The sequence below is a fragment of the Dipodomys merriami genome, unplaced genomic scaffold (genome assembly GCF_024711535.1).
Source record: "Dipodomys merriami isolate MVZ:Mamm:240054 unplaced genomic scaffold, mDipMer1.0.p SCAF_1021, whole genome shotgun sequence".
Classification (NCBI taxonomy): domain Eukaryota; kingdom Metazoa; phylum Chordata; class Mammalia; order Rodentia; family Heteromyidae; genus Dipodomys; species Dipodomys merriami.
This window is the reverse complement of record NW_027202296.1, coordinates 216957-234616: the sequence shown is the minus strand read 5'-3', so window position 1 is coordinate 234616 and position 17660 is coordinate 216957. Positions and strand designations below refer to the sequence as shown.

The 17660-nt window shown below is 39.7% G+C and overlaps 2 long non-coding RNA genes across 3 annotated transcripts in view; both read right to left on the bottom strand.

Moving 5' to 3' along the window:
• LOC138809225 (uncharacterized) overlaps nt 1–12289 on the bottom strand; it is a 31403-nt gene extending 19114 nt beyond the window's left edge. The window contains exon 1 of the long non-coding RNA XR_011366754.1: nt 12060–12289. This is a non-coding gene — a long non-coding RNA (uncharacterized lncRNA). The remainder of the gene's footprint in view (nt 1–12059) is intronic.
• A 138-nt stretch (nt 12290–12427) lies between these two features.
• On the bottom strand, nt 12428–17279 carry LOC138809218 (uncharacterized). Of its 2 annotated transcripts, none has more exons than XR_011366752.1 (3): nt 17021–17279; nt 12613–12913; nt 12428–12505 (listed from the first exon to the last, which is right to left on the bottom strand). It is a non-coding gene; the product is annotated as an uncharacterized lncRNA (long non-coding RNA). The 2 variants fall into 2 exon arrangements; XR_011366753.1 differs by lacking the exon at nt 17021–17279 and adding an exon at nt 15931–15964.
• Between the last annotated feature and the right edge of the window lie 381 nt (nt 17280–17660).

Below are 17660 nucleotides of genomic sequence, written 5' to 3'. Positions count from 1 at the left end.
CTGGAAAGGGACCTCTCCTGATGGTGAAGGATATCAAGGCCTTTCTTTCAGGAGCCAAGGCAAGATAACCCTGACTTCTCTGCAGGTGCAGACACTTACTTTGAGATACTCTCGCTGAATGACACCACCACACAAGTGGAAGAGTGAGGTCTCCAGAGAATGCACTTAGGGAAGAACAGTTGCAAATCGCACCATAGGTTGGATCTGACAGGAGCCTGCTGTTCACTGGCACCGAGGTGACAGGATAGCATCCCATTTTCCAGGCTCTATGGTAGCACAGGAGGGGGGCTCTGCCTTGGAATGCTCTGTCCCCCATACTTTATTGGTTCAACAGATGTGAAATCCACGAATAGAATTCCTCAGAACCTTCTTGAAGGCCCTTGGTGTCTTTCTCATCCAATCGCTGCCTCCAACAGTGACTGGAAGTAGCCTCAGCTTCTGAAGGACCCCCCAGCTTCTGTCTGACTGGTGGCTTCCAGTCAAGCACACAGGCACTGGTCCTTTTCTTGAATTAGATGGGCCTCACTTGTCTCATCTGAGGGCAAGCCACAGAATTATGGCTTGAGTCTGAAGAAGGTCTAGTCACTGCCACCTTTGAGCTGCCATGTGTTGAGGCCACCAGAGACCATGTATACACGACAGTCTCTGAGGACTCCACACACAGAAGCCCAGTTATTCTAGCATTTCAGGTGCCCTGCCAAACACTTAAGGGAATGGCTACAGGACCAGAAGACCAACTCAACAGAACCAGCTTAGACTAACTTGTGATATTTCAAGATCATGATGTTTCCTTTGCTCTCGACACAAGATAATTATGCCAAATGCAAAAACAGAGCAACTGCTATCCTGTCACAACTAAAAGTGTGGTGTTCCCACTATCTGTTTCAGTGGTGCTGTCCTGGGACTGGTTGCTCTGCCACAAATTGGGTGTCTCATGCAGTCCCTGACATCTGCTCAGGAGGTGGGAAAATACAACCACCTACATAAAAGGGAAACAAATCACACTACTTTGGCTGAATTTGAACCATGATCCCTCACATCTCAGCTTTCTGAGCAGCTAAGAGTATAGCTACGAACCCCAGCTCACCAGAAAACACCAAGTGTTTATTCTTAATAGCAAAGTGTATGCCCTTAGAGCAAGGCATGCAGGCTGGTGGTGAGGGCCTGGCTTTGAATCCTGGCTTGTTTGATCTCATTGGTAGAATATGGTGGTAATGGGATTACCTTCCTTAGCTGGTTACTGAGGGGGAACTGTGGGAAACTTAACATATTAAAGACATTTGGGACAATGACCAATGTCAATGGTCAATAGACAATGGCCAGGGCGTGTGGGCATGATCAGTTTGAAGGGCAAACATTCTGCAAACAATTCTTATTGCAAACACATTGCCTTCAAAGCCGTTGCATGATTTATTAAAAAGGGAGTAAGGGATGCTAGTCTGGTTCTGGAAACAGACATAACCCAAATTGCTGCCAATTCCTCAGTGAGACCTGGGAACGCATGATCAATAGGCAGAAAGTGGACCACAATATGTGGGTATGGACAAAGTTTGTTGACATATCACATGCTGATTTACAGCATACAGACCTAAAAGTAGATCTTCAGACAAAGAGCAGAAAGTTAACTTTACACAATTTCATACGAACACAGACAATTAGAGGTAATTTTAAGTCAGTAAGCAGGAAGAATTAAACCTTGTCAACAAATGTGAAGTAGCTCCAGTGATCAAAGGTTGCAAAGAGTAAGCAAGGCACAGGTGAGCTTCCTTAGACACACAAAGAGAGTCTCCGGGCATTGTTCTATAGAATTACCAGGGGAGAATAATGGCACTTCCTGCAAACTTTCACCTGAGTCTGGCAGCTGGGCATCAGGCCTTTGCCCTGACATGGAGAAAGGGAAGTCCCTCTTATTTCCCCCAGAGGGAATACATGCAGGCATATGCACCCTCATGGCATGTAAGACTTCAGATGGGGTCATGAGAATCAATGCCTCCAACTAACTTGCCTACTTGGTTCCTACAGCTGTAGAGCTCCACCTTCCTCACACCAACATTTTCTCCTTGTGACTGCCCAGAGACAAGAAAGTTTCCAGACAACTGGAAAGGGTTGCCTTCCTGGAGGTCTCTGATTGGAGAAGAGGCTTGGTAATGAGGACTTCCCATTGGTGGGTTCCAGTGCTGATGTTCTGTGACCTTCCCAAAAATCTTACACCTTCCCTCCCCTACCTTTCAGAATGACAGCACAAAAGCCATTGTAAACACCTGTCTCTACTTTACCCTAACCCACTTTCTTATTTCAAAGGGTAGGGGTTGGGGGCATAAGTTTGCATCAGGAAGCTAAGCCAGCAAACAACAAAATAACTTGAGTTTAAAAAGATCTTAACCCCAGGAATACCTCCCTGAGAAGGAGGAGAAGTGCTTTTATGGACTTCTTCAGAACTATGGTATTCAAAATGGAGTGCTACAGACAAACCAATGGGGTAAAGAAGTAAGATGCAGGCTGAGCATCTCTAATCTGAGAATCTTGTGTTGTGATGCTGTCTCAAGTGAGAAGATTCCACATTGGGCTTCATGTGACTGTGGCCATCAAAACAGGAGCACACTGCTACGGGCTCATGCCTGTAATGATAGCTGAGATATAAGGAAGTCTACAGTTCAGAGCCAGTGTAGGTAGAAAAGTCTCTGAGATTCTGATCCCCAATTAACCACAAAAATGTAGACATGGAGCTGTGTCTCAAGTAGTAGAGCACGAGCCTTGAGCAAAAAGCTCAAGGTAAGTGCTCAGTTCCTTAGATCAAGCCTCAGGTACAACACAAAAGGAAATGAAAACAAAAAACATCAAGGCAGAGGGGGGTTCCGGGAAGATGGCGGAGGAGAAGCTGGAATCTGAACAAGCTCTCACATAGAAAGCAGTTTTAGAGTTCCAGTGAACAGTCCTAAGCCAGAGAATCACACCAAGTGTGCCATCACAGGACAGAGAGTTAGACAAGAGAGGGGAAGCCAAGGAAAGAAGACACATCTGAGCGCTTGCCAGCTGCTGCCTCAGCGGCAGCGGCAGGGTTGCGGCGGAGACCACAGCCGGGACCATACCTGAGCGCTCACACAGAGAGTCCGGGACGAAGGAGCCAGACGCAGCGGGCGAGTGGATTCTACTAAACACCAGCAAGAACCGACAAGGAGCGGACATCTTCATCCTGCAGTTTGCAGACCAGAGACGACCCAGGATCCAAGACTTGGCGTGAGTAGAAGCTCGACGTCCTCACTCTTTCTCAGGGAGCAGAGGAGGGAAGGCCACCCCTCCCCCCTTAGCACCAGTGATCTCCATCTTGGATACCGACAAAGTTCGGAGGATCTGCCAGCTCCAACTCAGGCCATGGAATAAAACGAGTCATTTAGCAGGTCACAAGAACTTAATGGTGAAGTAACCTGCCAGACTCAGCTCCATCCAGGGAAAAGTCAACCAGCTCAGGCGCCAGCCATTGGAGTGCCTTGCCTCACTGGGTAACCAGAGCCAGAGGCTGCCCCTCCCTCTAGCAGCCTCCACAATCAATTGAAAAACAGAAACCCTAAGAATGGCTCCAGGCTGGGCTCTGTGAGTTTTTTCACAAAATAGCCCCAGGGAAAAGCTACTGATTGTTGAAAGGCCTAAACTCTACCCAGAAACTAGCCTCACCACTGCATCCCCCTCTTTTGTGATTCTCAAAGCAGATCACCCTCCCATTAAACTAACCTGGGAGGGGGATCTCAAAATCTTGGGTAAAGCAGAGCATTTTTCTGCCTGTTGGAACAAACTGACTTAAGAAACCAATCAAGCCACAGGACCTCAAGCTGACCAGAGACTCCAACAAGAGGCTGGTTACAGACAAAAGGGAGATACAGGATTCTTCCCAACCCTGCCCCCTCCAAAAAAATCAAAGAACTTTTTTTTTTTCTTCTTCTTCTTCTTTTCTTTTTTTTTTTTTTGGTACCTTATATATATATATATATATATATATATATATATATATATATATATATATATATATATATATAATTTTTTTCCTTTTTTAAAATTTTATTAATCTTTAATTTTTGCCTTTTTTGAAAAAATAATTGTTTTCCAGTAACTTTTTTTTCCTCTTATAATTTTTATTTTAGGAATACGTGAATGTGCATTTTCCTTTCTTTTCTTGTCTTCTTTCTCTTTTTTTTCTTTCTTAACTATCTTTTTGTTTTTTGTCTAGCTCTACTGAACTTCTGATCTTTTTTTCTCCCTTTCTTATCCCTCTCACCTTTTCCTCTCTTTTGATCTTCTTTATGTGACTTAACTCTTGTCCTGCACATCCTCAGATAAACCCGTACTTAACTAGTAGACCCTATCCCCCATTGTGTACACACTTAATCCACAAATTTATTACTCAATTCAAAACCTCTGAGACTTAAGTTCCTTAATAGCAGTACTACCTCTTTATACCGATATAATATTTTAAGCATTTTTTTGAGTTTTTCACTTCTCCTCTATGTCCCTTCCCTTCTGTTAATATACTCACATTCCTCTCTAAATAGATGGTTTTTTGATCTCCATAATAATATTAATTTTTACGTTTCTTTTTTTTTTCTGGTCTCTTTTCATTTCCCTTTCCCTTTCTTCTTTTTCTCTCTCTCTCTACTTGCATCCTACCCAACCTATATCCTGCATTGGGATTAGGACATAGTTAACTCTCCCTGTGCCTCCCCACACCAATCTATTCCAATTTTTTACCCACATCTCTCCCTAACCCTAATAATTTCTGGTTTTCCAAATTCTTCTCTGCGGTTTGAAGCCCATTAACATATGTTGAATAGATGTATCTGTTGAACTAGATTGTATCTGTAGACTATTGACTGTAAAAATGCAAACGTTGGTTGATGGTTGCCTTAAGATAGTGTTCTAGTACAAAACTGGTGCTATTTTCATCTCAAATGGGCAGAGTAAGCCGGAAAAACACAAGAAAAATGGCAAATCTGGGTAACTCAATTCCCAATCTTGATAATGAGGGCTCAGAACAGATAATGAATAATCCAGAGGAGAGTTCCCAAATAGCTCTACAAACACTGCTGGCAAACATGATAAATGAGAAGTTTGACAACTTACAAACGACTCTGTATGAGCGTGATAGGGAGAGAGAGGAGGCATCCCAAAAATTTATACAGGAATATCATAAGCGTGAGGAAGCTACTCAAAAAATGATACAGGATTTGTGTGAACAAATTGAGAATACTCAAAGAGAAATGGAGGAATGGCATGAGCAGGCTGAGAACACTCAAAGAGAACTGCAGGAATCCCATGAATGGGAGGAAAGAGAACTGAAGGAATTCCACGAACGGGAAGAAGCTAATCAAAGAGTAATACAGGAATTGAGAGACCAGGTAGAGAATACACAAAGATCACTAAAGGCATTCATGGAATCCATTAACAAAGAGCTGAAGGAAGTCAGGAAGATCACAAAGGGAATGCTGAATGGAATCCAACAGAAGGAATGGGTGTCCAAAGAAACCATAACCAATCAACTAAGTGATTTGAGAACAAACACTGAACACCAAATTAAGGAAGTAAAGAAATTCATACAAGACCTAAAACAAAGCTTCGACAAAGAACCTGAAGCCATCAAAGCTGACCAATTAGAAGGAAAAGAGATTAAAAACAAAGTAGAGAGTCTTGACAGCAGGTTAGACCATGCAGAAGATCGAATCTCAGGGATTGAAGACAGCCTAGATATTATAGAGAAAGAACATACAACCATCCAAGACAAGTCAAAGAAATATGATAGATCTATTCAACACCTGGAAGACACCATCAGAAGGCCTAATCTAAATAATGGGTGTAGAGGAGCATCTAGAAACAGAAGTTAATGGTCTAGGAAATTTGTTTAACAGGATCCCAGCAGAGAACTTCCCAAACATACAAAAAGATAGGCCTATTCAGATACAAGAAGCTTTTAGAACCCCAAATAGACCAGACCAGAATAGGACATCATACCGTCACACTATAATCCACACAGGATCAACTCAGAACAAGGAAAAGATCCTTAAAGCTGTCAGGGAGAAAAGGGTAATCACCTATAAAGGGAAAGCAATTAGAATCACCTCAGATTTCTCAGCAGAGACAATCAAAGCAAGAAGAGCCTGGAATGATGTATGCCATGCCCTAAAAACAAACAACTATTAACCAAGAATACTGTACCCAGCTAAACTCTCCATCATAACTGAAGGCCAAATAAAAACCTTCCATGGCAAAGAAAAATTGAAACAATACATCTCCACCAAACCAGCCCTACAAAAGATTCTTAAAGATGTCCTACACATAGAAAACCAACAAGACCTCAATAAAGGCCAAGAAACTGCACCCTAACTGAGAATCCGAGAACCATAGGAAGAACCCAGTTTTCACAGCCCCCATGAAGGTGGATAACATGGCAGGAACTCCCAAATACCTCTCAGTCTTATCTCTTAATGTTAACGGACTGAACTCTCCAATTAAGCGACATAGACTGTCTAGTTGGATTAAAAAACAAGACCCTTCTTTCTGCTGCCTGCAGGAGTCACATCTTGCCCGTAAAAAAGAACACATTTTCAATGTTAAAGGCTGGAACAAAATCTACCAAGCAAAATGCCCCCATAAACAGGCGGGAGTTGCAATCCTAATATCAGATAAAATAGACTTCAAATTAAATTTCATGAGAAGAGATAAAGAAGGTTGCTACATACTAATTAAAGGATCTCTCCTTCAGGAGGATATTACAATTCAAAATATCTATTCGCCAAACAATGGAGCACCCAAATTTATCAAAGAAACACTACTTTCCCTCAAATCCCATATAGATCCAAAGACATTAATTGTTGGGGATTTTAACACACCACTCTCCCTACTAGGTAGATCAACTTGGCAAAAACTCAACAGAGAAACCGCAGATCTAAACAGCTGCATAGATCAACAAGACTTAACAGAAATCTACCAAACATTTCCCCCAGCAGCATCAGAATACACGTTTTTCTCAGCAGCACATGGAACGTTTTCTAAAATAGACCATATTTTACGCCACAAAGCAAACTTGTCTAAATTCAGAAACATTGAAGTTATACCTTGCATCCTCTCTGACCACAATGGAATAAAATTAGAACTCTACACCAAAATCCACCAAAGAAAGTCCAGCATCACACGGAGGCTGAACAACAAACTGCTGAATCATGAGTGGGTCATGGAAGAGATTAGAAAGGAAATTCAAATGTTCATGCTATTCAACAAAAATGAACACACAAATTACCAGCTCCTCTGGGACACAGCAAAGGCAGTACTCAGAGGCAAGTTTATAGCTCTGAGCTCCTACATCAACAAATTGGAGAGATCTGAAACTAACAATTTAATGACACATCTAAACCTCCTTGAAAAAGAACAGCAAGATAAACCCCAATCCAGTAGATGGAAAGAAATAATCAAAATTAAATCAGAATTAAATGAATTAGAATCCAAAAAAACTGTAGAAAGAATCAACAAAACAAAGAGTTGGTTCTTCGAAAAACTTAACAAAATTGACAGACCCTTAGCAAATCTTATCAGAAAAAGAAGAGAACACACCCAAATTAATAAACTCAGAGATGAGAATGGAAACATCACCACGGAAACAACCAAGATTAAGAACATTATAAGGGAATACTTCTCAAAACTTTATGCTAATAAGTTTGAGAACTTGACAGAAATGGACCTTTTCCTAGCAAATATTGACATGCTAAAACTAAACCAAGATGAGTTAAACTATCTTAACAGGCCCATATCAAGCATTGAAATAGAAACAGCAATAAGAGATCTCCCAGTTAAGAAAAGTCCAGGACCAGATGGTTTTACAGCGGAATTTTACAAGGCCTTCAAAGCAGAGCTCACACCAATACTCCTCCAACTCTTCAATGAAATTGAAAGAGAAAGCTCACTACCCAACACATTCTATGAAGCCATCATAACCCTCATCCCAAAACCAGGCAGGGACTCATCAAAGAAAGAGAACTATAGACCCATTTCTTTGATGAACATTGATGCAAAACTTCTCAACAAAATTTTGGCCAATCGACTTCAACAACTCATCCAAAAAATCATACACCACGATCAAACAGGAATCATTTCAGCGATGCAAAGCTAGTTCAATATACGCAAATCAATTAATATTATTCATCACATCAACAGGAGCAAGCATAAGAACCACATGGTTATCTCAATAGATGCAGAAAAAGCATTCGACAAGATCCAACACCCCTTTATGATGAAGGTTTTGGAAAAATTAGGAATCCATGGAACATTCCTCAATACAATAAAGGCTATATATGACAAACCTACAGCCAGCATTATACTCAATGGTGAAAACTAAAGCCATTTTGTCTTAACTCAGGAACAAGACAAGGATGCCCACTCTCTCCACTTCTCTTCAATCTAGTAATAGAATGCCTAGCTACAGCAATAAGACAAGATGCAGACATAAAGGGGATCCAAATAGGGAAAGAAGAAATAAAACTCTCCCTCTTTGCAGATGACATGATCTTGTATTTAAAGAATCCCATAGACTCCACTCCCAAATTACTCAAGCTGATTCAAAACTTTGGCAATGTAGCAGGTTATAAAATTAACCCCCCAAAATCAATGGCTTTTCTGTATGTCAACAAGGAGAAACGTGTGGCTGAAATTAGGAAAGCAACTCCATTTGTAATAGCCCCACAAAAAATAAAATACCTAGGAATTAACTTAACTAAAGAAGTGAGAGACCTCTATGATGAAAACTTTAAAATCTTAAAAAAGGAAATCAACACAGAACTTAAAAAATGGCAAAACCTCCCATGCTCCTGGATTGGCAAGATTAACATCGTGAAAATGGCAATACTTCCCAAGGCTATCTACAAATTCAACGCAATACCTATCAAAATTCCAACCTCATTCTTCAAGGAAATAGCAGAGGCAATCCAAAAATTCATATAGAACAATAAAAGACCCTGAATAGCAGAAACGCTCCTCAACGGAAAGAACACTGCTGGAGGAATATCAATACCAAATTTCAAACTCTACTATAAAGCCATAGTAATCAAAACAGCTTGGTATTGGCATAAGAACAGACCTCAGGACCAATGGAATAGAATTGAAAACCCAGAAATGAACCTACAGACCTATAGCCATCTGATCTTCGATAAGGGAGCTAAAACAATAGAAGGGAAGAAAGACAGCCTCTTCAGTAAATGGTGCTGGCAAAATTGGTTAACTACATGTAGAAAACTAAAGCTAGATCCTTATATATCACCCTGCACCAGAATCAACTCCAAATGGATCAAAGACCTTGAAGTCAAAGCAGATACTCTGAAAACATTACAGGATGGAATAGGAGAAACCCTAGGTCTCCTTGGCTCAGGTCGAAATTTTTTTTTTTTTAAGAAGACAACTTAATGTTTATTAAAATTGAGTATTCACAGTACTACTAAAGGCAGCTTTTAAATTGCTCAATATATACAATGAGGTATATGGAAAATGATGTAGGTACAGAAGGCTCTCTAATTCTGCAAATTCTTTTTGCTCTCTTTGGCAAATATATGTAAGAGATGTGCCTATCTTCAGACTCTGATTTGTTAGCACTATATAAATAATCCCCTTATTACGGTATTTGATGGGAAAGACAGTAGAGATAAACAGATAAAAACAATAATTATTTACATAGCCTTATTTAATGATTATTAATATCCCTAGTGAAAACATAGGACTTCTACCAGTTAAACAGCATTCTAGCAAGAACAAATACATCATCACACAGATACTGTTAAACGAAGATCCTCTTTGTACACCCAAATTCATGAACAGGCCTGGATGGCAGTACATATTGCTCATTTATTATGGATGGATTTCCCATTTTACAAACAAAGCTCTCATTGTGGTTTGAGAATATTTTTTGTATGTATTTTCTGACCCCACAGAAGGCCGAAATTTTTTGAATAGAGACCCGGAAACACAACAAATCAAAGAAAGGTTGGACAAATGGTATTGCATAAAGTTGCAGAGCTTCTGCAGGGCAAATGACATAGCTAGCAAGATCAATAGAAAGCCCACAGATTGGGAGAAGATCTTTACTAGCTATACAACGGACAAGGGTCTCATATCTAAAATATACTTGGAACTCAAAAAATTAAATCCCCCAACAACAAATCCTCAAAGAAACAACTGCTCAATAAATAAGTGGGAGAAAGACTTAAAGAGAAACTTCTCTGAAGAAGAAGGAAGGATGGCCAAAAGACACATGAAGAAATGTTCAACATCCCTAGCCATAAAAGAAATGCAAATTCAAACAACATTCAGATATCACCTCACCCCAGTTAGAACGGCAAAAATCAAGAACTCTAACAACAACAGATGCTGTAGGGGATGTATACAGAAAGGAACCTTACTTCATTGTTGGTGGGAATGTAAACTTGTTCAACCACTTTGGAAAGCAGTATGGAGGTTCCTCAAAAGACTTCACATAGAACTCCCCTATGACCCAGCAATCCCACTTTTGGGCATTTACCCAAATGTTTACAAACAAGACCACACTAAAGCTACCAGCACAACAATATTTATTGCAGCATTATTTACCATAGCTAAGATATGGAACCAACCCAGATGCCCCTCAGTAGATGAATGGATCAAGAAAATGTGGTATATGTACACAATGGAATTCTATGCCTCCATCAGAAAGAATGACATTGCCCCATTTGTTAGGAAATGGAAAAACTTGGAAAAAATTATATTCAGTGAAGTAAGCCAGGCCCAAAGAAGCATAGGTCCCATGGTTTCCCTTATTTGCAATATCTAGTATATGTATGAGTCAAGCGGAAAAGTTCAAAAAAGTTGATGTTAGGCGAAATCAACACCTAGAGAACTAGTGAAATAATTTTTCTTTCTTGCGATTGTTTCTAACATATTTATAAGATGATTTCTTTGTTGCTTTGTATGTCCCTCCCTCTCGTTATAACCCCTCTTTTCACTATATTTTTTGTTGTTATAATTTGGGGTGTGGAAGGGAAAAAAGAAATTGTTTAAATAGGGATACAAGTGGACCCATTGCAACAATGAGATGTACAAGACCTTATGTCGAAAAATGAACTTTACAATATTGGTGGGGGGTTGGGATGGGGGGAAGGGAAATGGGAGGGCAGAGATGGTAAGGGGATACAAAGGAGGAGGTAACAATGCTTGATAAGAAATGTATTCATTACCTTGCTCATGTAATTGTAACCCCTCTGTATGGAATTTTCACAATGAAAAAACATTAATAATAACCAAAAATGAAACAATTACAGGATAAATTATTTTTGAGGCTCTGGCTTCCATTCTCAACATAAATAGAAAATGCAGGAAGTAGCACTGTGTCTCAAGTGGTACAGTTCTACTCTTGAGCTGAATTGCTCAGCGACTATGCCCAGGCCCAGAGTTCAAGTTGCATGACTAAAAAAAAAAAAATGGAAAGAACCATTTCTTCCTTAGCCACAAACATAAGGGTGCTCTTTAAAGATTTTTGTAATTGAAAAATTCTCATTGTACAAATGAGTTAATGCAATTTCAAAAGGAAAGTCTAGAAAGTCAAGAAAAGCTCAATAATCAAATTCAAAATCTAGTTCTTACTTTTTAATGCAACAGTCTCTCTCATGTCTCTCATGGGTAGCTTCTATTGTAATTTACTTGGGAGTCCCAAGAGAATATAACTCAGTTTCAAATAACTCAAAGAACATCACTCCTGTTATATTACTAAGCTACATTACATCTGAGGCCTAGTGACCACATGAAATCACCAACTTTACTCGGGATGACTTCTGCCCTTGGGCAATAATAACTAGACTCCTTCACTGGTCTGAGACACCAAGATACTTCAAGAGACATAAGCCCCTCCTCTTATCAGACTTGCCAACCCAGAAAAACACCTGTTCTCAATATATGCTTAGCCATGAGTGGCTCACCCCTCTCATCTCTCAGCAATCTTCTCTTTTCCCTCAGAAAGATGAAAAGTAGTTCGAAAGTCTCTTCAACTCTTGTACAAAACATACCTATAGCATGAGATTCTCAGCATTGAGAAGGATGTCGTAACTACACCTGCCTTCATACTGCTGGTTCACCTTCTGAAACTTCTCAACCCTTTCTTCAATGATACTGCTGTCTGCTGTCTGTAGAACTGTTTTCCATCAGTACCAGCTATCCACACAGCTCCTTATAGTCTTCATTCAACAGGATCCATGAACTGAGTGTCTTCAATCTCCTCTTTTAGTTTTCTTTTTGTCGGTTGTGGGGCTGGAACTCTGACCCTGGGTACTGTCCTTCAATTCTTCAGTTCAAGGCTAGCGCTCTACCACTTGAGCCACAGTGCCAGTTTTTGGCTTTTTCTGTTTATGTGTCTGTGAGGAATTGAACCCTCGGACTCATGCATCTGAAGCAAGTACTATACCACTGAGCCACCTTCTGAGCCCCCTTCAATCTCCTCTTTGCTGATAGTCACCTGCATGGAAAAATGCAATTGGATATTTAAAATTGCCAACAAAAAGTGCCCTTCCCTCCAATTAATGGATTGTGAATTCAGTTTTGTTAGCATCTTGAAGGACTTACATCTTTTTCTTCCTCTTAGAAACCTAAGGTTTAGCATGATCAGATATACTTTTGCTGAAGTAACAAATTTAGGTGGCCAACAGATCCTTTACTCATTTCACATCTATTACTAGCAGGTTACATCAAACATAAACAAGAAAGGCTTAATAAATTAAGCACCACATAAAATTCTTCTGCAAATATTCTATCTGTTCCTGTGCCAACATCATGTCCTTCTCTGGAATATGTGGCTCAGGTTGGCCTTCATAGTTGGAAGTTCTTTCAAATGCAGAGTCCTGTGAACCAACGACTTCTCTAGTTCCTACATTTAAACACAAAAAAGAGGGTTTATTTTTTTTAAAACCTTCAATACAAGCTGCTGCTTTTCCCCACACCTAACCTAATCTTTGATTAAACTCAATGGGAGGGGCCCAGCCAAGGAGAGGGATCTTAGAAATGAGAAACAGCCTTAGTCTCCTGAAGACCTACCTAGGTGGTCAGCTTCAACCTGAGTTGCTCTCAAAACAACATTGATTTCTTCAACTCCCCTTATCATTGCCTCAAGTTCGTCTTTCATGTTTCTATAACTCACTGTTATTTAACATATAGCTCAACACTCCAACTTAGTGGATAGTGAAGTTAAATAATTACTTGAAATTTAATTATCTTATATTTATAAGGTTATACAAAGTGAAACCTCATTCTAAACTGAGAAATGCATTCTTGCTAAAGTAGTCATTGCATAATCATTTCTCTTCTACTGGAGTTATTGTTTGGCTTTTTATTTTTATTTTTATTTTTGTTGTCCATGAAGCTTGAACTTTGGGCCTGGCCCCTGTACCTGTGCTTCTTTGAGCTCAAGGCTAGCTCTCTATCACTTGAGCCATAGGGTCACTTCCACTTATTTTTGAGTAGCTTATTGAAGAGTCTCAAGAACCACTATCCTCAATTCTCAAGTTCCTGAGTAGTTAATATTACAGGCATGAGCCAAGCCACTAGCACCTGCCTTGGGCTAACGTTCTAAATGAAATTGTGTAAGAAAAAAATTGTCTGTTAGTAAGGATCAGTAAAAAATTCCCTCTGACTTTGGAAACATTTTTTCTTGGTTTGTGTATTTTTCTTGCTGGTGGCAATCAAATTCAGAATTTCATGCAAACTAGGCATACTATCACTAGCCATACCTGGAGTTATTTTGTGTTCTATTTATTTTAATTTTGGAGGCTGATTCTAGGACTTGAACTCGGGGTCTGGGCACTGTCCCTAAGCATTTTTGCTTAAGGTTACTACTATGCCACTAAAGCTACAGCTGTGTTTCCAACTTTTTGATTGTTAATTGGAGATAAGCCACATAGATTTTTCTCCCTTGGGTCAGCTTTGAACAAAGATTCTTAAACTTCAGCCTCTTGACTGGCTAGGATTATAGACTTGAGCCACTAGCATACACTTATGTCTTTAAAAAATATCCATTAGTAACAATAATAAATGACTTATTATTACTACAGGATCACACCTACAATGCTACCTACTTGAGAGGCTGAGATCTGTAGATCATGGTGTAAATACATCATGGTTAGACAATTCAAAGTTCATTAATTTTTGTATGTGCTGGCCCTAAGGATTGAGGGCTTCAATTCAAAGCTTGAGCACTATTTTTGAGCCATAGTACCACTTCCAGGTTTTTCATAGTAGTTTTTCAAAGTAGTTCATAGGACTACTGGACTTTTCTGCCCAGGCTGGCTTTGAACTGCCATTTGTATCCTCCTGAGTAGGATTTAACCAGAAAAGCCACACTGAAGGTGCATACATGCTCAAATGGTAAATGCTAACCTTGGCTGGAAAAAGTTAAGAGGATTCAAGCCCCAGTATTGGCACATATACACTTATATGAATGCATGTGCATACACACACACACACACACACACACACACACACACACACACACACACACACACACACAAAACAAAAAAACCAGACTCCTATACCAAGTACCCCAGGATGAAAAAAAGGTAAAAATAACAAATTATAAGATGGATGATTATTTTAAGTAGCTTCAATAGTTACTAACATGGCTATATTGTGGCTTAGGTGGTAGAATGCTTTCCTCCCATACACCAGTTCAATTCCCCATGTTGTTCAAACCAAACCAAACGAACATAAACACACCAAGAAGCATATCCTACAAAAGATATATAATACTATGTAACAAACATTAATTATTAAAAATAACTGAAAAACAGCTAAATACAGCTATGTCAAAATCATGCATGGGGGGCTGAGAAGGTGGCTCAGTGGTAGAGCGCTTGTCTTGCATGCTTGAGGCCCTGGGTTCGATTGCCCAGCACCACATAAACAAAAAGAAAAAAGCCAGAAGTAGCTCTGTGGCTCAAGTGGCAGAGCACTAGCCTTGAGCTGAAGAGCTGAGGGACAGTGCCCAGGCCCAGAGTTCAGGCCCCATGACCGGACCCAAAAAAAAATCATTCATGGGAATACTCAATATCTAAAGAATGTATTGTTTTCTATCAAATCAATCTATAAATTGAATGCAATTTTCTGAGAAGTCTTATCAGGACTTTTTATAGTTTCAGGCTGGATAGCTTAGGAAAAATGAGACCTGGAAAATGACATCTAGGAACTCTGATAGAAACAATACATTTAGAAACATACATGCACTATCTTCTTTGCTTCTAACTCAGGGTGCGTTCATCATCTTAAGGATAAGCATCTGTTCTATGGCAAAAATATATGCATTCTTTCCTGTAAGAAATACACTAAAGGGGCTGCGAAGGTGGCTCAGTGTTAGAGTGCTTGCCTTGCATGCATGAGGCCATGGGTTCGATTACTCAACACCACATAAGAAAAAAGAAAAAAGCCAGAAGTGGCGCTGGGGCTCAAGTGGTAGAACACTAGCCTTGAGCTGAAGATCTGAGGGACCGCGGCCAGGCCCAGAGTTCAGGCCCCATGACTGGACCCTCCCCCCGATAAAAAGAAATACACTAAAGACTGAATCACCAAATAACCAAGAACTCAGATGGTGTAACCCCAGAGTGATTAAGAGCAAAGATAAACACCTATATATATGGCTTTATGACAGGACTTGCTTTTATTATATAAATGCCCCTGATGTCAAAGAGCTCTTTGCGTCTACCGTTAAGAGCACTCACACTCTGAGTGTGCCTCTGTCTTTCTGTTTATCTGCTTATCTGTTTGTTTGCTTGCTAACTCAATAAAACATTGCCAAGTTTTCTTACCATGGTGACTACTCTGCAAATTTTTATTCTGTGACCAAGGACCCTAAGTCAAGAGTTCCTACTTATAGAGGGAAACTTCCCCAAACCTCACCTGGACCCAGTGACTGTTGTTCCTCAAAGTTATGAGTTGAGTTGCTGAGTGGTAGAGTGCTTGCCTTAAATGCAAGAGACTCGGTGTTTGGTCCCCACTAACAGAGGAGAGGAAGGATTTCTAAAGATCAAAAGACACAAAGAATATGAAAGAACAATTTTGGGGACACACCATAACTCAAAATGAGGATTTGTTATACTAAAGCCTAGTAATCAAGACAATCTGGTATTACAGCTGAAGAAAAAGTATTACATAGGGTAGAGAACTGAGAACAAGCCTATGTAGAATCCTGAGATTTGACATTAGACTATTCAATAAATAGCTATTTGGAATAGCTAGCTATTTATATGGAATAAGATACAAAATAGACCTTAACTTAAAGCCATAGCAAACAATTCCTAAAAACAAAGGTAGAAAGCAACACTTAAAAGCTTTAAGAATGAAATAAGAGTGCATTTTAAGAATGGAGATTTTCCCCAAGGAAATGAATACAAAGGTAGGAAAATATCAATAAGTTTACATTACAGCAACACCTTGGTTGAGTAAGTAACATCAAAAAAAATATAAACATCCTCTCTTAAGACTGAAGACATTTAAATAGTATGTATTCAACAAAGGAACATTTCAATCAAGAAGATGACAGATAGGATACATGATATTGAATAAAATATCTGAGCATGCAATTCACAAGAAAAGGCATATGTGATGTGGCAAGATTTATGAAAAATATTCTGTCAGGAACAATAAAGAGATACCACACTTGTCAGACTAGGGAAAAGTTAAAAATATACTGGACAATACCAAATGATTGGAGAAGGATTATATAAGAATATATGTGGATATGGATACAAACTTTATCATTATGCAAACTGCATATAGAGGAGTAAAAGTTATCAAACACTACTGACTAAAATTCATGAAGAAAATGTTCATACATAATATGAAGGACATCACATTTAATATGCACTGTCATAAGTATTTGTGATGATTTTTAGTACACTGGAAAATTTTTCAAGGAAGAAAAAAGGGGGTAAGAAGCCTTAATAAGGACCCTCATTTGTGAAATAACTTCAAGTACCCCACTACTTACTAGTTCGTAATGTTTTCTTTTTTGTTTTGCAATTCAGTTCCCACAGGGCAAGGGCAGGAGAGGAACAGCTTCCTTTGAATTGGGGTCATCTGCAAATGGTACCTGCATCTAGGACAACACAAATCATGAAGCTAGAGGTTTGCAAGATTAAGAAAAACAGGCTAATGGCCATGACCTCTTTGTGGAAGGGGAAGCACTGGATGGGGTGAGCAACAGTATCCCCTGCTCAGGACTCATAATCCCAGTATATAGGCTATAGTTGGGAAGGGTGGTGGACATACTCAAGCTCCAATGTGCCATCTCTTCTGCCCTCTAGAGCCCACCCTTAGTCCAACTGGCACCACATAGGCACAATCATGTGTCCACATTCCATGAATGGGTTCCCATAGAATGGCAGGGTGGGAGCAATCTTTACATGAAAATGGATATATCTCAGATGGCACTGTCTCTGAGGCTGACAAATCATGAATAAAGAGTTCCTTTACATGATCAAGAAGAGGTCCTCACTATGAAGTCACTGTACAAGGTAAACGACTAGTTAGGGAGGTAGCAACATACCCAGATCCAAGTTAATAACCCCAGGCTACAAAGGCATTACAGGGGTATGGACACAGGGCCTGGCCCAATATGCCCACAATCA